The sequence below is a fragment of the Crinia signifera genome, chromosome 1 (assembly GCF_055691185.1).
Source record: "Crinia signifera chromosome 1, ASM5569118v1, whole genome shotgun sequence".
Classification (NCBI taxonomy): Eukaryota; Metazoa; Chordata; class Amphibia; order Anura; family Myobatrachidae; genus Crinia; species Crinia signifera.
The window spans coordinates 428,018,336-428,027,220 of record NC_139217.1 but is presented as its reverse complement, the minus strand read 5'-3'; positions in this window follow the sequence as shown (position 1 = coordinate 428,027,220).

Below are 8,885 nucleotides of genomic sequence, written 5' to 3'. Positions count from 1 at the left end.
TTTATACTATAAATCTATGTTTTCCGTTACTGGGGAGTAACTTTAGTGATTTATTGCCGCAGGTACTATATTCAGCGCATAGTGCCTAGACTTAAAATTTATATACAAACGGTGTGTTATATAGTATGTAATGGGCATTATGGTTTTTTATATAGTATGTAATGGGCATCACGGTGTGTTATATAGTATGTAATGGGCATTGCGGTGTGTTATATAGTATGTAATGGGCATCACGGTGTGTTATATAGTATGTAATGGGCATTGCGATGTGTTTATATAGTATGTCATGGCAGTACCAGATTAAGCCTTCGGGGGGCCCGGGGCACTTTAGACAGGGGGCCCCCTTGCACTTGTCATTACTGGCTGCAAACTGCATGGGGGGATATTACACTGTCAAAACACAGAGTAAAGGCAGTATAAACTTTGTCAATGGGTAACTTCAGGGGATATATAGATATCCCCCCGCGGGGATATCTTGCTCCGGTGCCTTCCTGCAGGCAATATGTACAGCCAGTATATTATCCCTGGTTCTGCGCTTCTTAAGGCTGCCACCAAAGTTATAAATAAGGAGAATTCCCAGCTCCTGAGTACAGAAATATACAAAACAAAGTATATAACTCCCAACGGCGCCAAAAGATGAGTGAAGTAATTTGCAAGCACACAAGTGATAAGAGAGGTGAAAAAAATGCAGCAATACTTCCTTTCAATCAATAGGGGTTCTCTTAGATCCTCTCATTCAATCAGGATGCCCCCAGCGGGTAGAATGATTCAATGTATGTGAAAACAGAAAGGCTTATATGGTGAAGCCAGTTTTTAATTACATACACAGAAAACACAGTAAAATACAATACAATGTTAAAAACAAAGGATTCTGGAAGACAGGAGTGAAGTGCTAATTACCAGCTGCAGTATCAGAACTGGTGGTTAGTCAGTTCATGAGCTTAAGTGAATCAATAGTCACCAGTCAATACGCCCGGGTAGTCGGCCTGGGAGAGGTTGATCCAAGATGGGTAAAAGTCCTTCAGTGCGTCTGTCCCGGAAATCCTGATGCCACAAGTTACGCCAACGCGTTTCGACCCGTAGAAATAGAGGGTCTTTTTCAAGGCTGGACACAGCCATGACTAGGCTACTGCTGTTATCCATGCGCCTGAGAAGCATGTAATGAGCTCCACCAATCAGAGCTCAGCACAAACGTCTCAGCCTCTGCCCTCTGGTGCAAAGTGTCATGGGACTTAGTCAACTCCCAGTAATGCACTGCACACATGGCTCCCAATGCTCAGCACCATTAATCATTGTCACATTGGCAGATAGGTGAAGCTGCAGCACTACCCCACTCCCATGCACAAAACCTTTAGCTAAAAAAAAAAATATATATATATATTTTTTTTGAAAAATATATGGCAACCACAGGGGCCCCTAGCTAGAGGGGGGCCCAGGGGCACTGACCCCTTGTGCCCCCATTATAATCCTGCCCTGTGTCATGGGCATTACGGTGTGTTATATAGTATTTAATGGGCATTACGGTGTGTGCTATAATGTTGGGCTACGCCCCCTTTTTGCCATGCAAGAGCCCCGTCTGCTACAAATCGGGGGGGGGGGGGGGGGGGCTGGAGGCACATTTGACTAGCCATTGTCAACCTATTTCTGATGTCGACCTAAACCATGGTCAACCCAATGCATGATGACCTTTGATGTGTCGTTCTAACGACCTTTTTGGCATGGACCCAAAAAACTCCTCAAATCTTGGGCACTTGCTGGATGCAAACCCAACAACCCCAGCAATGTGAGTTACCAGTTAGAAAGCTCTCTGTGAGCGAAACCGGTTACATGATTCTTACCCAGAGGCACTTCAGTCCTTTTAAACGTCTGATACCAGCTGCTAGCACATCCAAGCCATATCATGCCCCTGGAGCTATTTGCATGCCAACTCCTCACTCTTTTCAGCCGCTTTAAGTGAGTCCCAATCGCCAGTCAGAGCCATCTATGCTGCAGGTGAGAGATGCAGCGTTGCACCGACCTCCATCTGCAATTCAGAAAGTGAGAGATTTGGTAAGAAATCTCCAGCTCTTTTAAAGCGGCAATCATTTCTATGATTGCCGTTTTAAAAAAACTGGACATTTCTTACCAAATCTCTCACTTTTTGAATCTCTCATCCTGTTAAATCCCCCCCCCCCCCCCCCCATATATAATGGCAAGTGGAAAGCGTATTATATGTTATTTTACTAACTGAATTGTGGAAAATTATTTATACTGCTTCTGTTAATATATTCTGAGGATTACAAAATTATATATCAGAGGGCTGGAGAATGGACAGATATTAAATCAAGAACCTGATAATTGACACAAAGTATAACTGGAAATGAGGCTCATAGGTAAATACATTTTGAGAATTTATGTATAGATGTGATTGTTTTTATTGATTTATTTATAGGTGGCCAGATAAGCATTACGCTTTTATAGCTCAATAAATATTTATTATTTGATTTTATTATATTGTTGTTGGTTATTCAGTCAGTGGTGCAAATTAGCTTTATCAGCGCAGTGTTTCCATATAAAAGTCTAAGTCTAATCATTGGGCTCCCCAGGAAATGGTTAAGCAGGGTTCTCTAGTTCGGTAATACCATATACATCTTATTGAAGTATTCAGACAGGTATGTAATTGATCTAGAACAACTCGCACATAAGTTTGCCTTGCACTTAGAATTTACATGGCGTAAAAATGATGCATCCTGGAAAGACTGTGGTAACTGTGCAGTTACACTATTAGACTCCCGATGGGGGGTGTCGCATAATGGAGTTTGGAGTGAGGATGATGCATTGTGTCTCGTGGATTAGATAAGTAAATTAAACTGACTAAGGGCCAGATGCACTAAGCTTCAAAAGTGATCAAATGGAGATAAAAAAAAACAGCCAATCAGCTCCTGTCTCACATTTCTCAAACCCAATCTGTGACATGGCAGGTAGGAGCTGATTGGCTGGCTGTTTATCACTCTCCATTTGATCACTTTTGAAGGTTCGTGCATCTGGCCCTGTGTCTGCCATAGACATATGCATCTGTTATTGCAGAGCGTCGATGTTTGACTGCCCACAGGAGTGCAGAACGTTGACATCTGAGAGTTTTCACATTCCTGTGCAGTTATCTGTGCCAGGGAGAGGCTGATAATAGCATTAGCATATTATCGCTTGCACAGGCAAATGGAAGTGCGGGCACAATAGCATCCACCCTGGAATCGGGCCTGGGATCTTCAGAGGTCATGTATAAGGTATACACACAAATATAATCAGCAGTTCCTGACTAGAAGGGGTATGTTCACACACAAACCAAAATGGGTGCAAAATGTCAACATGAAAAATGTAGGCACATTAAAAGATAGAGAGGAGTTATTTAAAAATTTTTGGTGTCAGTATCAACAGCTGTTGCCCGTGGCCGCTAATTATTGTAGTGCGTACTTCACATGCTTCCAACATGATGCCTTGCTCCGCTACCGCTGTGCTTGGCACACTTTACCATTCCTAATCGGAGTCCACGTTGATGTTAACATATGAAAAAGCCCCAAAAAATGAAAAAGAGGGAAAAACTCATGTTAACCTTTTAATATGTCGATCTTTTTCATGTAAACCTTTTAATTGTGTCAATCTTTTGTCAATGTTGAGGTTTTGCATGTCAACATTTTGCCAACACAACATTTTCCATGTGGACCTTTTGGTGTTGACCTAGACCAGGGGTGGGGAACCTCCAGCCCGCGGGCCGTAAACGGCCCCCGTATGCACTTTTTGTGGCCCGCTCTCCCACCCAGCGGTCTGCACGGGAGTCTTACGTGAGGTGGTGACGTGGGCGGGAGCGTGACAGGCGTCCAGCAGCAGTTAATCTGCGGCGGCCAGTGCATGGGACGGAAGAATTCTGTGGTGGCCAGAGCATGGGACAGGGGAATCAAAGTACTGGCCCCCGGAAGAATTTCATCCAATTAAAATGGTCCGTGTAACAAAAAAGGTTCCCCACCCCTGACCTAGACACTACAGACTTCTCAACCAGATACCGAAAGGTTAGAAGGATCCAAACACAAGTAGGAACCTAATAAGGTCATTTTATTGGAGCTAAGCGGTAGGTCACATGTATATTGAAGAGAGGAGAGTGGGGAGTGTTGTGAAATGATTAATGAAAGAGTGGGTGTCTGTGAGACAATAACTGAAGGGAGTTGCTGTTAGTTGATTAATAAAGGGAGGGGGAGAGCTGGGAGAGGCAGACATTTAGGTCTGACTGATCTCAGATTTGTTTTAAGGTGGCAGTCAGTTACTAGGCATGGTTTTCTTTTGTACCCTAACTATTTGGACCTTGTTGGATTTTGTCCTATTGTTGCTGGTTGCGAAGGGGCTCCCATAACATTCCAAGATTCAGGGTCCCAAAAATGTAGGCCCACTGCTGCCACTGCCTCCCCTAGCTGTAACCTACTGTATGTTAGATGTTTGCAGTGGCAGCTCCAGAGGAGATTCAAATAAGGGAGCCACGCCAACTGCCACAAACTTCCATTCCAAACTTACTCACTGGCAACTGGTGTGGCTCCTCTATTTAAATTTTAATCTCTGCTGTAGCCCCACCCCTGGAGCCGCCAATGGATGTTTGCCTTTAACACAAGTGCTCTTTCAGTCGGTATGCTTTTTTCCCCCCTGCAACATAACACACATAATTTATTAACAGGTGTTTATGAAGCAGATTCATATTCTGCTATGCTTTAGCATATCTCCCAACATTTGAATTGCTGGAGCTGGGACTCCTGCGCATGACCTGCGCACATGCTCCTGACAATGGGTTTGGTCTCAAAATGGGGCGTGGCTTTTCCATAATCGCGAGCCATGCCCCCATTTGTCACTGTCCCATTTGTCACTGTGGGGGGCATATCCAGCACAACAGCTGCTAGCCATGCCCCCCGTGGGATACATACGAACGACCAGTTGTGGGGATGCCAGCGGTAAGACACATGCCGTTACACTCTGGATCCCCCGGTATGCCCTTACCTTCCCAGTATGACACTGCATTTACCTATTTTTTACTTATTTTTCTCCATCCACTAAATTTCTCTTCAAGCCTTAGTACATAACCCCAAAGTGCATTTTTATGACTAGTACTAATCCCATCAGAATGAGGATACTTTTACATCTGATCATTTGCTGCGATATAACATACTTGCACATATGGCATACCTCCCAACCCATTTTTTTGGGACGTTCCCGTGTCCCGCCTGGGGCGGGCAGTGTCCCGCGGTGGGAGAGGGGGGCAGTTGGAAGTCCCCCTGCCCGGTGCTGCAGAGGGAGGAATAAATGCTGGGCGCACCAGTGAGGCCACACCTCTATTAAATAGACAACACCTTTTCCGGGTGCGGCTATGCCGAGCGAGCATCCTTATTTCTAGAATGAAAATGTTGGGAAGGAGGTATGCATTTGGTGCAAACACAAGGCTACGGACCATGACAAGATGGAGTTTTACAAAGAGTAGCAGTTTAACATTCCAGGGGCATTAATAAAAGGAAATAGAGAAAGCCTGAGAATGGAATGGACATTTTTTTTTATGGTGAGTAAACAGAATAATCTAAGTGACTATAGTGTGTAATTGCTATACAACAGGCAAAAAGAAATAGTAAACGGGATATGGTTAGTGAAGCGGAAAAACAAATATTGTTACTTAATATCTGTAGAAATTCCTAATGGGAAAAAAACACCAGATTTGCCGCAGAGAAGGAAGATCAATATACAGAGAGTAATTACACGAAGCTCTAATAAGGGGACCTGATCTGCAATAAATGGCACATATTGAAAGATAAAATGAGAAGGATGGATTTGAAAATAAAGTTATATACTAAATCAATGAAATAAAACAGATATTCTAGGTTATAATATAACAAGGTTAGCAAGCTGTATGCATGTCGGGTATTACCTGCTACAGAAGCTGTTCTCCCGATAGGAAGACGCGCCGTACTTCTGTTACATTCTTGTCTTACTTTTCGGTTCTGTTAAAAGGCTCTAATGGTGGGAACATTCTGAAAGTACATTTGTATCTTAAACTGGGTCATCAAATTATATATGTGGCCCAGCACTAGAGCAAGAAGTCGGGGACCTCACAGTGGTACCCCCATACACTACTTTCGGAATGGCACAGTGAAGCCCCCATTTATATTCCCATATTGTATTGCTGAGGGCAGTGGCGTAAGTTTGTACCAGTTGCCCGGAGGCAAGATTAATATTGGTGCCCCCCTCAAATACACACACACACACACACACACACACACAACCTTAAATTTTACATTATATATATATTTTCTGAAATGTATGGGCTCTCTCTCTCTCTCTCTCTCTCTCTCTCTCTATATATATATATATATATATATATATATATATATATATATATTTATATATATATATAGACATTGTAGGGGCTCTGCACACACTAAATTAACTGATAATAAATAGTGGAGATTTGGTTCATGAATTGATCAATGCATTTAAGCCTGCAGCCCCCTTCACGGGACCCCACTTTTCTGCAGGTCCTAACACTATCGCTGAAAATGGCTACAATACACATAGCTATCACATCAATGTTTGATTTCCCTAGATGGTTAGTGACAGGTGTGTTGGTAGCTGCTCACCTATAAAAGCAAAGTGTGCTGTGAGCTTCAGACCAGATAGTATGCCTGGAATCAAACATTGATGTGATAGCTATGTGTATTGTAGCCATTTTCAGCGATAGTGTTAGGACCTGCAGAAAAGTGGGGTCCCGTGAAGGGGGCTGCAGGCTTAAATGCATTGATCAATTCATGAACCAAATCTCCACTATTTATTATCAGTTAATTTAGTGTGTGCAGAGCCCCTACAATGTCTGTTTAAACAATGTGGTCACAAGCCATAGGGCACCCCAAAACTAGGAAAGGTGAGTGCTGATCTTAAGTGAATATATATTATATATATCTATATATCTATATATATATATAGATATATATATAGATATATATATATATATATTAAGAGATAGAGGTAGAGAGATAGAAAGAGAGAACACATATTTCAGAACTCCATTACAAAAGAGATATTGACGGTTTTCAATTAACTGATTTAAACTTGCAGGGGAGGAGAAGTGCCCCCTTGGGAGCATGAGCCCGGCGGCAGATGACTCCATTGCCTCCCAGAGTTCTGCCTCTGGCTGAGGGACTGCAGTAGGTAGAGGCGTCTATGGGGATTATACAGTATAATAGTTACATTTTGAAAAAGTGTTATCTGAACCCTTTGCATAGAACAGTGGTTCTCAACCTCGGTCCTCAAGGACCCCCAACAGTTTTCCGGGTCACCTGGCAGGTGCACAGGTGCACCCATTAGTCACTGACACATTTTAAAAGGTGGAGCTAATTATTTCACCTGTGATTCTGTGAGGAGACCTGGAAAACGTGCACTTTTGGGGGTCCCTGAGGACCGAGGTTGAGAACCAATGCATAAATGATACTGTGGGTGAAATTTAATGGGATGAGAGATTCAGAAAGTGAGAGACTTGGTCAGAAATCTCCAGTTTTTTTAAAGCGGCAATCATTTACACTGCAAAATCAACATGGTTTTGCAGTGTAAATGATTGCCGCTTTAAAAAACTGGAGATTTCTGACCAAATCTCTCTCTTTCTGAATCTCTCATCCCATTAAATTTCACCCCAGTAAATCAGATTGGGCTGCTAATGCAATGGGCCTGATTCAGACCTGACAGAGAGAATTGACAAATGGAGTAAATATTGAGTGACTGCGCATGCATACCGTTCGCATTGCGCATGTACGAGGGTGATCAGCATCAGAAAATGCATATGGATCGTAAAAGGAATCTCTTCATAATTTGATTGGCTGGAAGCCGGCGTTTGGGGTGGAAACCTGCCTGTTTCTAGCTGTGTAAGAAAAAACGCAGGCATGCCAAGGCATTCTCGAGGCGACAGACAATAGGTCAACCACTATTCGTCAACAGTAAAAATGTAGACAAATAAGAAAGGTTGACGTGCATTAGGTCGACATGATCAAAAGGTCATCACAAGCAATAGGTCAACATGGAAAGGCTCGACGTGATTTTTTTTCATGTTTTTCAAAAAAGGCGGTTACTTACTGTAACTATCTATGTGGACACAGAGAGATAATATAATAGCGTGGCGAGCATAGCGAGGCACCGTGCCCGTAGCATGGCAAGCAAAGCGAGCAGTACACTTATACAGTGTCCATGTCGACATAGACACCCAAAAAAACCCCTAAAAATCTCATGTCAACCTTTTTCATGTCAACATTTTCCATGTCAACCTATTGCTCATGTCGACCATTTTTATGTGTCGGCCTTTTGACTGTTGACTAATAGTAGTCCACCTAATTACTGTCGATCCTATGACCCATACCCGTTTTAGAGGAATGTCTGCCACCTCAGTGATGACCACTTCAAAACATGTACATAATACAGAAGATTAAAGTAATACAGCAATCAGCAAACCACGCAGACAAAGAGAAAACTTTGAGTGCACAGTTAGCATAATGCAGGATTGGTGAAGGCATGTTGGGTAAGACCTTCACTGGGTTGCGTACAGTATTCCACCCTAACGAGGTACCAGGTGAGGCAGCCATCTTGGCAGCGTAGGATTACCCTGGGTGGAATAATTTACCCATAGTAGAAATTACACAAGATGGGGGGCTGGCAGCGTCGAGTAGGGTCCCAACAAAACTGTCAGGTCCATGGATTTTTCATCCTATCCATAAGTGTACCAGATGAGGCAGCCATGTTTGGTGCACTAGGAAGGTTACACTGTAGTGAGGTGAGCCATACAAGGGCCCAATGCATATATGGGAAAAAATGACACGGTAGTATTATATACCCTGTACGGAAAG